The following is a 15,550-nucleotide window of genomic DNA, read 5'->3' as shown; positions in this document are numbered from 1 at the left end:
CATTAATTTTCAATACAGCAAGTGCTGCTGGAGCAGCTGGGAGTGGTGCCACAAGCAGGGTGGCACAGGGGTGACAATTTCCCAGTTCTCCTGGGATGCCCACAGCATCCTTCACCCCTTTCCTTCCTTCAGGGAAGGCCTTGGACAAAGAAATGTTGGCACAGGGCAGAATTGTGCAAACATGAGGTGGGCAAGGCTGAACAAGGAACACCTGGGATTTCTCCCTCACTGTCCATCACTGGCTTCCAGGAGCTTTATTTTTAGTATTTTCTTTAAAAATAAACAACAAAAAAAACCCATTAGATTTGGATTGAAATCATTTGGATCATTGAAATCATTTTGGATTGGATTGAAATAATTTCATGGGATGGATGAGAGTCAAGGCTCTGCATTTCATGCCCCTGCAATAATGGGTGTCAGGGTTCTCCTTTAAACCTCTCTTTCCCAGGGCTTTATATCTGGATCATGAAAATTCAGAGGAAGGAAAAAAAAAGGAATCACATAAAAGGAGGTCATAGCCACAGCTGCTTTTGCTTTATTGTGCTCCCAGAGCTCATAAACAGCTTGGTTGGGAAGGGGAGAGGGCCAGGTCCAGCTGCTCTGGGATGTTTGGGGTAGGAACCCAGGGATTTTGAGGGTGCCATGAAAATGCGAGCTCGTGGGAGAATGGATTGAGGTTTTGGTGATGGGGCCTGGCCTTGATAATCACAGACACAGGTCCTGCCATGGAGGGGAGTTAAATTTTTTGTTAAAAAATTTAACAGGTCCAATAAACCCAATGTACCCATTGCTGGGATGGGACCCCAAAATAGACTAGAACCCTAAAATCCCAGAATTATTTGGGTTGGAAGAGACCTTCAAGACCATCCAGTTCCAACTCCCCTGACAGAAACAGGGATTCATTCCACTCATTCCATTGTCCCAGGTTGCTCCAAGCCCAATCCAACCTGGCCTTGGACACTTCCAGGGATGGGACAGAGGTTTGGGAGCTTTCAAGGCAGGAAGGGACATTTTGGGGTGGCCCAGATCTGTCCCCAAAGCTGTGATTCCTGCCTTGCCCCAGCTCCCAGACACGGCCCTGGGGAAGGGTGAGCCAGCTCTCCCCTCCCAGTCTGCTCTAATGAAACCTGGGACAATCCCAGAGCCTGGGAAGGCAGAGAGGGCTCTAAACATGGAGCAAATTCCCTCCTGGAAGTGCAGGACCCCAGCTCAGGGTGCCACACCACCCATGGGGGCTGGCTTGGGCACTGTGTTCACCCCAAGAGCTCCCATCCTTTGGGATGGAAATCAGCGGGGATGGGGCACATCCCTGAGCCTCACCTGGCCTTGGTGTCCCCTCAGCCTGTTCTGGTGTCATCGTTCCCAGGGAATGATGTCATTTCAAGGCCACATTTTCCAGAAATTCAATTTGTTGATGATCTGGGAGACAATGTTCTTCCAGGGGGAGCTTTGCTGATTTCCTGAGGGACAAATCCTTCTGGAGCAGGATGACCCAGCTGGGTGAGAGCTGGGGATGGCATTGTCACCATTCAGATACCCCCTTTTCCTGGGAGCAGCGTGTGGGGCTGGCAGGGGAAACCCCCAGAGATCCACAGCTGCTGCTTCCTGGGGAAATGTCATATCAGGGAAAGGTTCCGCTGAAAGCTGCCCTTCAAACCAAACCAAACCAAAATTCTGCCTTTTCCTGCTGCAGAGAAGGGAGGGGTGGCAACAGGAATCATGGAATTCCAGAATGGTTTGGATTGGATTGGAAGGGACATTAAAGGCCATCTCATTCCAAACCCCTGCCATTGGCAGGGAAACTTTCCACTAGCCCAAGTTGCTCAGGCTTTATATATAAATGACCAAATAATATAATATATATAATAATATTATAATATTATTCATATTATTTATAATAATATGAATTATATTTATATTATATTATAAATTATTAATAATTTTTACATTTCTAAAATTATATATTTAATTTATAATTTATTATTAATAATTATAAATTATTAACAATAATATAAATAACAATAGAATATAAATAGTATATAATTTAGATACATATAAATATCGAATATATATTTATAATTATAAATCTTTATATAATATATAAATTTTATATAATATAAAATTTTATATAATAAATATACATATATTTATATAAAATAAATAATATGTATTTATATATAATGTATAAATACATCTTTTTATATATAGGTATATATTTGGTATCTATCTCTATATTATATATATTATATAGAAATATATAAATATATATATATATAAATGATAATATATATTTTTATATCAATTATATATATAGATTTTTTATATAAAATATATTTTTATATATAAATTATATCTATATCTATATCTACCCACAGATTTTCCCTACCAAAGGAGCACCCCAAAATCCTATCAGGAAAAATACACTGCAATAATGCACCATGATTTTTCAAGCCCTCAAATGCATTTGCTCACTTACAAGTTTACAAGAACGTTCCTGATATTAATTTACAGCTAAATAAGCAAATAAACACATAAATGAGCTGTTTGCTGCCACAGCAGGGAGATATTCCCAATCCATGACTAAATCTGGGGGGTTTCAAGGCTTTTTGGGACATGGTGCCAACTCCAGGCTGTCCCATGGGTGCCAGAGCACTCAGTGGGGAGTTTAGCCCATTTTTGGGAGGGAGAGGGAAGGAGAGGCTCAGGGACAAAAAAGGGGGTGACCAAAGTGAAGGGATACAGGGATATGGGACCACAGCAACGTGCCCAGGGAGCTTGGAAAACCTGGGAGCTCAGGGACCCAGGGGACTTGGAGAACCCAAAAACTGGGGTCTCTGTGAGCTTAGGGACACAGAGAGCTTGGAAACCCCAAAATCTGGGGTCCTTGGAAGCTCAGGGACCTGGGGAGCTTGGAAACCCTGGGAACTCAGGAATCCAGGGAGCTCAGAGACCTGGTGTGCTTGGAAACCCCAAAATCTGGAATCTCTTGGAGCTCAGGGACACAGGGAGCTTGGACACCCCAAAATCTGGTTTCCCTTGGAGCTCAGGGACACAGGAAGCTTGGAAACCCTGAAATCTGGGGTCTCTGGGAGCTTGGAGACCCCAAAATCTGATTTCTCTGGGATCTCAGGGGCACAGGGATCTTGGCTGCAGCTGTCTGGTTCCCGTGTGCCATTAATAAACACAAAGGGATTAACGAGCTATTTGTGGGAGCCCATTAGGCAAATATTAGCCCAGCTATGGATCCTCCTGGAGGCTGCCTCAGTCCATTTCATGAAAATCAATTCTCTTTTGGGCAGGCGTGGGGGGAGGGCCCGGCGGCGGCTTCAAAAAGCAGAGGAATTGCACAAACTCTGCCAGGCAGCACTGGCAGCTTGGGAACCCTTGGTGTGAGGAGCCTGGTTTGATCCAGCCCCATATCCTGGTGTTGGTGCTCCCAGGACTGGTTTCAGGCCACGTTGGTGCTCCCAGGACTGGTTTTAGGCCACGTTGGTGCTCCCAGGAGTGGTGTTAGGCCATGTTGGTGTTCCCAGGACTGGTTTTAGACCATATTGGTGCTGCCAGGACTGGTTTTAGGCCATGTTGGTGTTCCCAGGACTGGTTTTAGACCATATTGGTGCTCCCAGGACTGGTTTTGGGCCGTGTTGGTGCTTCCACGAGTGGTTTTGGGCCGTGTTGGTGCTTCCATGAGTGGTTTTAGGCCATGTTGGTGCTTCCATGAGTGGTTTTAGGCCATGTTGGTGATCCCAGTGGGAAGTGATTACCGCTGTCTCCAAATGGGAATTTCAGCCCTGCTGTGACTCAAACCCCAGACAGGTGCTGTTGGCACCAGCCCTGGCACCCCTGCGGTGCCAGGAGGGGGATGAGGAAGATGTGGAAGTGGTGAATGGAATGAGATGGGCTTTAAGATCCAACCCAAATCGTGGAAATATGGAACGATTTGTCCCCAGCTGCTCCAGGCTCCTCTGGTGGGAGCAGGGATGCTCAGGATGAGCCCCTGGAGCTGCTGCTGGGGTCCAGGGGGGCTCTGGGGTCCAAGAGGGCTCTGCCTTTCCCTGCCTTGCACTCCCATCCGCTCTCCCCTTTGGCATCCATCCCTTCCCTGCCAAATGGAGCGCTGACCTTGGCCGGGGCTGGCGGCGAGGCCGGGAGCACAAACAGCTCTTCAGAGCAGCAGTAAATCATTGATGGGTGCCTGATGGACACATGGGGCCATGGCCAAGCTCCCTGGGCTCCCTGGGCACCGAGGGGGGGACTGGGCTGGATTTTCCCTGCTGCAATATCCTGTTTACACAGCACCAGGCTGGTGTCCTGTTTCCAGGGGCAAAAGGTGCCTGCCTGCTTTCCCTGGGGATGGAAACAGCACCAGCAGAGCTGCTGGGTTAGGGTTATTCAAAGAGCACCCCAGAAAGTTGTGCTAGCACCAGGGTTTTTACAAACCATGCCAAGGAAAGCGCATCCCAGCAGGGCAGTGCCACCCCAGGGCATGGTGATGTGGGTGAAGGGGATGGGATACGACAGAAGCCTTTGTGTCCTTCTGTGATGGAGCTGAGGTTTAAATTATGGGGAATTATTAAATTTATTTAATTAATTAGTTTAAAAAATATTTTAATTTAATAAATTATTAAATCGGGGAAATCCTAATTTAGCTCTCACCAAAGGACACGAAATAACACAACACGCACACACTGCTGTTCTCAAGGTGGACAAAGGAAGTTTGTTTTCTGACTCTGACATTTATAGATTTTCAAAAGTGACAGTGGATTGGAGTTTGTCCAGTGTCACCTCTCCAATGACACTGGACAAACCAACAGTCCATCAAATTTCTCCTTCTCTATAAAAGAATGCAAAACAAGAAGTTATTTACAGAAAGTGTGTAAGAAAGTTCATTACAAGAGTGCAAACATCAGAAGGCTTAGAAAATCTTAAAAAATCAGGGTGACAATTGAACTGGCTCAGGCTGTGAGGGTTCTGCTGGGTTCCCTTCAGGAAGTGCATGGGAGGATCTCCAGTTCTCCCAGTGGGAATGTGGTGCTGCTCCATGACCCCTCGTGCCCAATCCATTCCTGATGCTGCTGCACTTTGCACAGAGCAAAGCCAGCCCTGTCCCCCGACCCCTTTTCCCAGCTTTATCCCAGATCCACCTGGATCAGGTTTGGAGCAAAACCTTCAGCTTCATGACCCCATTCCCAGATTTCACAGTGGCTCCTGCAAACTTGTAACCCAGCCATGCTGCCATGGGAAATCCATGGGCGCAGGTGAGCGAGGAGTTGGGCACAGGGTGCCAGGGGGAATGTGCCCCCCACACCTCCTCCTTTAGAGCCCCGGCTCTTTGATGTCTTTCATCACCCAAACTCCACTTCTTTTATTTTTTAATTTTTTTTTGTCCAACAGAGAAATTCCCAGTTTTCCTCCCACCCACCCAACTGAGGGGGGGATTCTCTGATGTTTTGTAGGTCAGGGCTGTTGGTGACCCCCCTGAGGGGGCCCTTGCTGGGGTTTCTCTCCCATTCCAGCAGCCCTGAGGCGTCTGCCCCTCTGTCAGATGGGATTGGGATCATGGAGTGCTGGAGAACAGACGAGCTAAAAATATTCCCCTGCTCGCTCCTGTGATCTTTCCTCCCCGTCTGGCCCTCCCCACTGCCCTTTCCTGCCTTACACCACAATTCCATGGGATTGCAGCAGCTCTGCCAGCTTGGGAGCACACTCTAGGAATAACCTCCAGGCCATGAAAAAGCTCTTTGGGGCCCCCCAAAACAGAAAGGGTGGGAGGGGGAAAATGGGGTTTTAAAAGAGGGAAATGAAAGTAGATTTGGGAATGGGGCTGTGGGAAAGCCAGACTTACTCCATAGAAAATCCCTGCCTGAAAATCACTGAATTTATAAATAATTTGCTGATGAATTCAGCAAATTGGTGAGGATTGGGTGAGGAGCAGGGGATTTGGGTTTGGGGCGATCCCGCCTTTCCCTCCGGCCATCCCGAGGAATGTCGCGGCTCCAATGGCATCCCTGCTGCTGAGGAGGAGGAGGAGGAGGAGGATGCTGGGCTGCAGGAGCTGGGGGATGCTCCGCTGCCGGGTGCACGCTTGGATTTTCCTGATGGTTCCAACACTTGGGGGTTCAGGCTGGATTTTCTCATTTTCCAGCCTCATTGGGTTTAAATCTCATCTTATTTTCGTCCTTGCTGACTTACCAGCAAAGGCTGGGCACGGTAAATACAGAGCGGGATTTTTGGGGGACAGTTAAATGTAGTAGCATCCTCCCTTGGCTAAAATCAGATGGGAAGAGCCCCTCTGGGAGCATCCCTGAATTCCTGGGGAGCCAGGAGTGGTTTGCCATTGCCAAAAATCCAGAATTAAGGAACCATCCTGCTCTCCACCTGGCTCCTGAGCTGGGGTGTCCCCAGGCCTCTCCCAGGGAATGTTCCCCCTTTCCCAGCACCATCCAGGGATTAGTTTTCTCAAAATTCAGCTGGGATGGATGGAGTTGGAGCTGCCCTCAGGTGGGTACCCCCAGGGGCAGTACTGGGGCAAAACCCCTGAGAAGGGGTCCCAATGGGTGCTCAGGCTTTTAAATTATTATTATTATTATTATTATTATTATTATTATTATTATTATTATTATTATTATTATTATTATTAATCAGCTCAGGGTTATTAATTATATTACATTCAAACCAAATTGAAGCAGAGGCTGGATGAGATCTCCACGAGTTGGGTATTTATGGTTAAAAAATCAGATTAAATTCTTCTAAACAGCCCAGAAAAAGCTGGAGAGGGTCCCTCCAGCCTGGTTGCTTCTGTGCTGGGGGAGACAAGGACTTGGCCACCCCAGCCTGGCCAGGGAGGGAGGAAAAGCTTCCTTGGAAATCCCCGTGAAATGCAGGAATGGGAGCGAGCTCCAGCTCCTCTCCGGAGTTTACAGCAACACTCCGGCTGTTGTGGCTCCACACCAGGGATTCTTTATTTAATTTCTTCCCCTTATGGGCTGAGAAACCTTCCCAGCCCCGGCACAGCCCTCTCACAGTAGCTGGGATTTGTTTTCCTCTCTTGTCCAGGGAGGAATTTCTAAATCCCAGCTGCAGCCAGAGCTGGAGCCCTGGAATATGCTGAGCTGGAAGGGGCCCATCAGGATCGTGGAGTCTGGTGCTGTGCCAGGTGTCACCGAGCAGAGGTGACACCCCTGTCCCCAAATGCACCCCACAAGGCTTGTGGTCAGCACTGAGGTCCCTGTGCTGCTGCTCCAGGGTCAATTTTCTTAGCAGGACATCCCAAAAATTCCTAGAAATGGATGCTGGGCACTAAAAGCAGCAAGCCTGGGTTAGCACAACTAATCCAGCAGCCTTTGGGAAGGGGGTGGGATGCAGAAAGGGGTGTGTTTAGTTGTTATTTTGTTGCTTTTGGAGTAATAATTTTCATGCCATTACCAAAATCCGAGGGACACTATGAGATAAGAGAGCTCCCACGTCTCCGTGTCCCTTCCTGCCAGTGACAATGGCAGCATTGAAATTCTGGGATGGGAGACACTCGCCTGGTGATAATGCAGGATCACAGTGAGCTGCTGCTATTTCCTGTCCTTTCCATATAAATACATCCAGTGCAAGAGTATTTTATGGGAATGGTATTTTCAGCCATAACCACACCACCTTTTTTATTTTAATTATTATTATTTTGAGATAGGCTTAGCAATGCAAAAAATAACCAAACCAACCCCAAAAGAATTCAATTTTTTTTTTCCCATTTTCCATCTGCATTTCCGCTCCTTGGGACTTTGAGGGAGATTAATTCCAGGATTGTGAGGGAAATGTCACCGGAGTCTTTGGGCTTTTCCTCTCCCAGAGAGCAGAGGCAGAGCAGACCCTGGCTGAGATCCATCTTTCCGAGCTCTCCCCACGTTGCAGCCTGGGATGGCTTTTCCTGGAGTGTCTCCTCCAGCCCTGGGAGCATCTCCCTTTGGAATGAGCCGAGATTTTCCCCCCGGCTCGGGAGCAGCCGCGCCATCCACGTCGGTGTTTATACATCGCCTCGCTGGCATCCCAGAGCTCTTCCTGCTGCTTTATTTAGCCTCTGCAGCAAGGCAGGAGCTGGGTTCCTGTATCCCTGTGCTCCACGGGGCTGGGATGTGCTCAGCAGGACCCACTCGTCCTCCTCAGCACCGCAGCAATGGGGCCGTGTCCTGCTTGTGCCACCCCATATCCCTAAAATGATTTGTGGGTTTGGATAAATGAACCAAAGGGAGGCTTTGCTTGTGTCATCTGCAGGAGGGGTGTTTCCAGAGGGAGTTTTTGGGGAAAAAAAAGATATTTCTGGCTGGAAAGACAGGCCGTGTTGGAATGACAGGCCCTGCTTGGACAGGACACTCTCCATGCCCTTGGCAGTGGCACCAGTGTCTTTGTAAGGACTCGAGCAGGAGCTGTGGGGTAGAAACCCTCTCCCAGTTCCACCTGGATGGAGGATGAGAGTGATCCCAAACCCAAGGGATATCCAGCCCCATCCCTGCAGAAAGCCAGGTTGTTTTTCTCCACAAGGAGAGTGTTGGATTCCCAGCGCCGACACCGCGCACTCCCATAATGGAATTACCCAGCACGAGCTGCTGAGCTGCAAACAGATTTCAGCAAGGAGTGTCAGGGTGCTCACAGCAGAGCTGCTCTTTATTTAGGGCTGGGAACAAGCGGCTCCTCTCTGCCAGAGCCTCGGAGAGACTGCGGGGGCCGAGGCGGCCTCGCAGGTCAGCCCAAGGAACGCCTTTAGACGGTTAAAGTGAGGAATAAATAACTCCTCCAAAAACAATCTCGCCAGATGGCACTTCTGAAGGAGGAGCGGCTTGGAGATGCTTTGCTGCTAATTTATGGTGCTGCTGCTATTGCTATTCCGGGCCTGGGTCACCTATGGAGAGGGATCTGTGTGTGCATCAGCTCCTAAGGGTGGTCAGGCCTCATGTGAGTGAGCCACACTCACCTTCATCCAGCTGCTAGTGGGGGATTTAATGAGAATAGGGTTTAATTCTGCTCCTGCCTCAACCTGAATCCTAAAAACTGGGATTCTGTGATCTCCCAGCGCTGGGGATACTGGGAAGGGTGTGGGGGGTCCCCTACACAAGGGTGTTGAGACCCCTCCAAAGGACATGTGAGTGCCTTTCCTAGGAGATCATAGAAACCCAGGGTTGTTTGGATTAAAAGAGCTCTTTAAAAAAATCTCATTCCAAACCCTGCCATGGGCAGGAACACCTTCCACTGCCCCAGGCTGCTCCAAGCCCTGTCCAGCCTGGCCTTGGACACATCCAGGGGCAGCCACAGCTTCTCCGGGCACCCTGTGCCAGGGCCTCCCACCCTCCCAGGGAAGGATTCCTTCCCAATATCCCATCCATCCCTGCCCTCTGGCAGTGGGAATCCATTCCCCCTATCCAAACTCCCTCCAGTTCTCTTGGAGCTCCACTGGAAGGGGCTCTAAGGCCAACCCAAGCTGGACACCCCAGCTCTCCCAGCCCTCCGGAGCAGCGTTCCCCAGCCCTCGGAGGCTCCTCCGGCCGCTCTCCCCGCTGGAGGATGCTCAGCTCAGCTCCGCTCCGCTCCCGGGCACCTCCGCTGGCTCCATCCCGCAGGGACGGTGCCCGAGTGCCCTCCCAGGGGATGCCGTGCTCGGGCTCTTCCCGGAGCCTTCCGTGGGCACCGTGCCGGGCTCCCCACGCCTCCTCCGGGGTCACCACTCGTCTCTCCAGCCCGGGGCAGCGCCGTTCCCGAGCCTGTCCCCGCTGTCCCGGGCCCGGCGCCGGGGCGGGAGGCGGTGCCGGTGCCGCTCGGGGCGGTGCGGGGCGGCCCGGGAAGGGGCGGGGGCGGCGGGATGGGCTGGGCTGGGCTGGGCTCGGCACGGCTCGGCTCGGCACGGCGGGGTTCGGCACGGCACGGCTCGGCTCGGCTCGGCTCGGCTCGGCACGGCCGGCACGCAGCGCGCTCCCGCAGCCGCAGGTAGGTGCGTGCCCCGCACCGCGCTCCCGCTCGGCTCAGCCCGGCTCGGCTCAGCCCGGTTCCGCTCCCTTCGGCTCGGCTCGGCTCGGCTCGCTGTGGCTCAGCCCGGCCCGGCTCGGCTCGCCCCCGCGGGGCCGTGCCGCGGGTGGGCCCGGCGCTGCCGCTTGTTGCGCTCGGGGGCGAGTTGGAGCCGGAGCGGTGCGAGCGGCCCCGGCTGCAGGAATGCGAGTCATTTCCTCCGCCCGCCCGCCCGCCCGCCCGCGGGAGCTGCGGCTCCGCCGGAACCCCCCCACGGCCCCCGACGGCCGCCACACCGCCGCGACACCGCCGCGACACCGACACGGCCGCCCCGACCCGCGCCAGGGGCGCGCTCGCCCGCGGGACCCCGCGCCTCTGGGTCCCCACATCTGCGGGACCCCTGTCCCCTGGGTCACACTCGTCCCTGGATCCTCACATCTGCGGGACCCCGCGCCCCTGGGTACCCACAGCTGCGGGACCCCTGGGTCACACTCGTCCCCACATCTGCAGGAGCCCCGGTCCGTGGGTACCCACATCTACGGGACCCCGTGCCCCTGAGTACCCACATCTGCGGGACCTGCGGCCCCTGGGTCACACTCATCCCCACATCTGTGAGAGCCCTGGCCCCTGGGTCACACTTGCCCACGGGTCTCGCTTACCTGTGGTCTCACTCACCCACAGGTCTCTCTCACCCTTGGGACCCTTTTCCCTGGGTGGCACTCACCCACAGGTCCCCTCACCCACGGGACCCCTTGCTTTCACCCGCAGGTCCTCTCACCTGTGGGTCACTATCACCACAGGTCCCCTCATTCCTGGTTCACAGTCACCCGTGGGTCCCCTTGTCCCTGGGTTACGCTCACCCACAGGTCCCCTCACCCACGGGACCCCTTGCTTTCACCCGCAGGTCCTCTCACCTGTGGGTCACTATCACCACAGGTCCCCTCATTCCTGGTTCACAGTCACCCATGGGTCCCCTTGTCCCTGGGTTACGCTCACCCACAGGTCCCCTCACCCACGGGACCCCTTGCTTTCACCCGCAGGTCCTCTCACCTGTGGGTCACTATCACCACAGGTCCCCTCATTCCTGGTTCACAGTCACCCGTGGGTCCCCTTGTCCCTGGGTTACACTCACCCATGGGTCACTTCACCCATGGGACCCCTTGCTCATGGGTGACACTCACCCCCAGGTCCCCTCACCCATGGGTCCCTTTGTCCCTGAGTCACAGGTGCCCATGGGTCCCTTTGTCCCTGGGTCACAGGTGCCCATGGGTCCCCTCTCACCCCTGGGTCTCACCCACAGGCCCCCTTGTCCCCAGGCCACACTCACCCAACTGTCCCCTCACCCCTGGGTCACGCATCCCCAATGGATCCCCTCACCTGTGGGTGCTCTGTGCCTGTGCCAGCTCTTTTCTGTGGCTCGTGGTGACCCACAGGTCCCCTCAGCCGTGGTCCCCACCATCTCTTGGTTCCCTTGCCTGTGATCCTCTCATCCATGGATCCTCCTGTCCCTGGGTCACAGCCACCTGTGGGACCCCATTGGCCCTGGGCTCCCCTAACCCTCGGCTGCCCCCCACCCCATGGAGGTGCTTAGGGTGAGAGCTGCTCCCTGCTGGTGTCCCTGATGGCCCTCTCTGCGTTTCCCACCAGGAATGCCATCCCTGACGCGTTCTGGATCAATCCATGCAGCTCCTAAGCCAGGCTTTATCTGACCCGGTGCCCTGGTGGCAGCGGGGAAATTGGGCTGAGCTTTCCCAGCGCCATCCTTGGTGTTCCTGTGTGCTTTGACTCGCCCGTGGGAGTGAGGCACATCCCGACCCTGCCGTGCCCCTGGCCCCCTGCCACCTTTCTGCCATCTCCCATTCCTGATCCTCCTTTTCCTGCTCGTGGCCAGTGCCTTTCTGGCCAGCAGGATGTTTTCCCCTCCGAGCCCAACTCTGCTTTTCCAGAGCTGCTCCCCGCGTGGCACTGATGGAGCTGTGCTGCTCTGCCTAATTCTGGGCTGGTTTGTGTTGGTGTTTTTCCACAGGGCTCGCTCTCCCTCTTGGAATCTTGGATAGAGCTGGGATTAATTCGAGCTCTCTTGCCTGAAAGAGATGTTCCGTTTAAAATTCCCAATCCCGAAGGCATATTGGAGTTTGGTTCTAGGTACTGGATTTTTACTATCGGTTTTTAAAGGGGTTTCTTTTCTTTTTTTTTTTTTTAAACTGGGTTTATTCAGGCTCTTTAAACCCCGAGTCTGTAAGCAATTATTCTATTACATGAAAGTCAGGACGCTGAGAAAGATTAATTCAGACCAGATGTAAAAATAAATGGGAATTTGAAATTAAGATGATGTCAGTTCCCTCCTGCTAAAAAAAAAACCCGGCAGCCTTTGGACTCCAGATGGAGTATACAAACCATGGCGCTGGTTAAAATATCTGCCTGCTCCTTAATTGAGTTTTATCCTGCTTTTTTTCCCCACCTTGACTGAAAAGTGGGCTTGGGATGTTTTTCCCAAAAAGCTTTCCCCGATGGTGGCCGGGGCAAGGAAGTTGATGGAGGCTGTGGCGTGGCTGAGGAGCTTTCCCAGCTGGAAAACTGGAGAGCGGCGCTGCTGAGGGAAGACAAATCTCCCTCTGCCCGCCCCAGGATTAAAAAAATCAGGAACTTGGTTTGGCTTTGTTTCGCTGGATTTGGAGCTGGAGGCGAGGACGCCACAGAGGGCAGCGGGAGCTCCTGATAGTCCAGGCATGGATTTGAATTTTTGGGCATAAAATGGAGCTGGTTTTTGGGTTCTTGTGTGTCTGCAGAGCACTTTGCATCACATTTTTTCCCTCTCTGTGTGCAGCAAGCACTGCACATTCCCCACAGTGGGAATGGGTTTGGGCAGCCAGTGTAGAGGAGCCTGCGAGCTCCTCTATTATTGGGATATTTGGGAATGGGGCTCCCCAAAAGTGCCTCCTACTGGGAAAGGAGGGTTTACCCAGGGTCACAGCATCTGGGGGGTGTGTTGTTATAGAAAATAACGTAAACATTCATCATTGCATATTAACAATATTAATATTTACGTGGCATTATTAATTATTTAATATTATATTGTTAATTAAATTTAAAATATGACTTTAATTTCTAAATAGGGATCTCTGTGGTTTGGAGACTCGGGGCTGTGCTTTCTGTGGTGCAGGGGTTCGGGATGGTGACTCTGGCCCTTGGGGCTGCTTTGTGGTCCAGGGATCCCGCAGCGAAATCCCAAGGGATTTATGGCAGCTGCTGGTGGTGTGGGCTGCAGCCTGCCCACGGAGAGGGGAGCAAAGGCAGTGCTCCACATCCATGTGCAGCCTTGGGAGTGATGCCTGTCATCCTGGTAGTGGGATCGGAGCTCTGGGAGCTTTGGGCTTGTTGGTGCTGGGAGATGGTTCCTAAAATGCCTGGGGACGCCATGGGACAGGCTCTGGAGCTGGATGGGAGAGCTGGGCTGCCCTGAGCAGCCAACCCTCTCCAACCCAGTCTGGACATTGTTCTAATCCCAGAGGCTCAGGCAGAGTTTCCTGGAAGGAAATCTGATGGAAGGGGCTGGTTCTGGAGCAGAGGAGGGAAGAGGAAGAGCAGGCGTTGTCCCTCCCCTCCCTGGAGCCCTTGCCAGGAGAAATCCATCTCTGTGTCCATCCCTGGCGGAGGCAGGGACGCTTTATTTATATTTCAGTGCTCCAAAGTCAGGGAATGAAGAGGCCTGGGGTGACTCTGCTGTGGGCTGGATGGAAAATCAGCGCTTCCAGGCTGGATTCTGCTCCGTGCATGGCGAGATAAGCAGGGCAAGCAGCTTCCTGTATTTCCCCATGGAATGTGATATCCCATGGGGCTCATCCCCAGCAGGAGGGGACATCACCCCATTTTTAGGATGATCCACGTGGCCCAGCCATTCCTGCCCATTGCTGTTGTCCCACTGCAATAGCCAAAGGGGATGAGGATGAGGAAGAAGAGGTGGAGAGAGGCGAGCTCCTGGAGGAATTTTCCTTGGAGAGGCTTTTTGGATACCCCCAGCACTCAGGGGTATCTGCTGAGGCTGGTGGGGGCTGGCCCTGGCTGCCCAGGCTGAGCTTCCAGCATCCAAATAGCTTTTGTGGTGGATGAAGTAATGGAATATTTATAACTGAGTCCTTTTTCCCAGTGAAGGTCTCTTTCATCTGCCTCTCTTCATTAGGAGGAAACTGTTGAGTTCATGAAGAATTGGAGACGATTTTAATTACGGGGCAACCGCAAGCAGGAATTAATCTGGGTTTTGGGTTCGGAGGAGCTGCATTAAGGGACGGCCCTAAAACTTGTAATAACAGCTCTGTGCATACCTGTGCCTGTGATGTGGGGTGAGACCCACTCCAGACTCTTCAAAACAAGAAATTCCTGCCCCGTGAATTCATCTTCCCGTCTCGCCCCGCGCTCTGGGCAGCCTCTGGCTGTGGATGGCCCCTGCCTACGTGTGGGTCCTGGGCTGGATCCCTTCCCTTGCCCCTGGGGAGCCTCAGGAGGGCTGGAACAAAAGCCTGGAGGTGGGTTAGAATCAGGGAATCATGGAGTTTTTTAGGTTGGAAAAGACCTCTAGGATTGTAATCAGCCGTTCCCCCAGCACTAACCCATGTCCCCAAGTGCCACAGCCACATGGCTGGTAAATTCCTCCAGGCACAGCAATGTCTGATAGGGCTGCATTTTTTGGAAAAGTGGGTATTTTGATAAGGAGGGATGGATGTCTGATAGAGCTGCATTTTTTGGAAAAGTGGATATTTTGGCAAAGAGGGATGGATTTGGTTGGTGGAGAAGTGGACAGGATCTGCCTGGAGGCTGGATTGAATGGGGGGCACTGGGATGTCTGGTGGGTACCACAGAGGGACAAACCTGACCCAAACCCACGAGGATGGAGACTCATCCACTTCTTTTAAATCCATTTAAATCCACGGAGAGGGAAAAACACTGCCCATCCACCCAGCCTCGCTTCACACGTACGGAATCTGGAAGCAAACCCCATCTCAGCCAGCAAGTTCAAACCATGTTCAATCCCCACCCTGGAATTACATCCAAATTTCTATTTCTGACGAGATCCTGCTCCAGCACCTCCATGTGAACCAATCCCAGGCTCTGCCTGCCCTCGGATGTGTTTGCAGGACCCCGGGATGAGCAAATCCCTCGCCGAGTCAGCAGCGCCAGCCCCAGCTGCTTTTCCCAGGTTTTTTGTGGGATGTTTTCTTTGCAGCTGAGCTTTGTGACAGGATTTATCCCATGGCATCAGCACCAGGGAGGGAGACAATATTCCAGCAGCCTGGGCCTGGAAAACACGGTGGATCAAGGAATTTTCTCAGCTCTGGAGTCACAAGGAGTTTGCAGTGCCTTCCTGTGGAGTTTTAATGCTCTTTTCCCCATAGCAGGGAAAACATGGCTGGAAGACCTGGAGCTCCTCACTCTGCTGATCCATGCCCAAGTCCTCATTCCCAGTGTTTTTTCCAGCTGACTTTGCATGGAAAACCCTTTGGAAGACTGCCTGGGGTGGAGGTTCCTGCTTGGAGTGGGGGGTGATCTGTGTCACCCCCTCTGTTCCAGGGCA

The 15,550-nt window shown here is 52.5% G+C and overlaps 1 protein-coding gene across 4 annotated transcripts in view; it reads left to right on the top strand.

Moving 5' to 3' along the window:
* The window catches only part of FRMD6 (FERM domain containing 6), a 47,292-nt gene that overhangs the window by 10,466 nt on the left and 21,276 nt on the right, over positions 1-15,550 (top strand). For 2 of the 4 annotated variants that reach the window (XM_059473543.1, XM_059473540.1), the window contains exons 1-2: positions 9,858-9,963; positions 12,008-12,126. The exons of 1 other annotated variant lie outside the window; for it this stretch is intronic. The gene's annotated coding sequence lies outside the window, so the exon portion shown is untranslated. Of the gene's footprint in view, positions 1-9,857; positions 9,968-12,007; positions 12,127-15,550 lie in introns of those variants that run through there. One more of the 4 variants, XM_059473541.1, reaches the window with a different exon arrangement.

Source organism: Ammospiza nelsoni, chromosome 6, assembly GCF_027579445.1.
Source record: "Ammospiza nelsoni isolate bAmmNel1 chromosome 6, bAmmNel1.pri, whole genome shotgun sequence".
In the NCBI taxonomy this organism is placed as follows: domain Eukaryota; kingdom Metazoa; phylum Chordata; class Aves; order Passeriformes; family Passerellidae; genus Ammospiza; species Ammospiza nelsoni.
The sequence above is the reverse complement of the archived record's forward strand: the minus strand, read 5'-3'. Positions and strand labels throughout refer to the sequence as shown.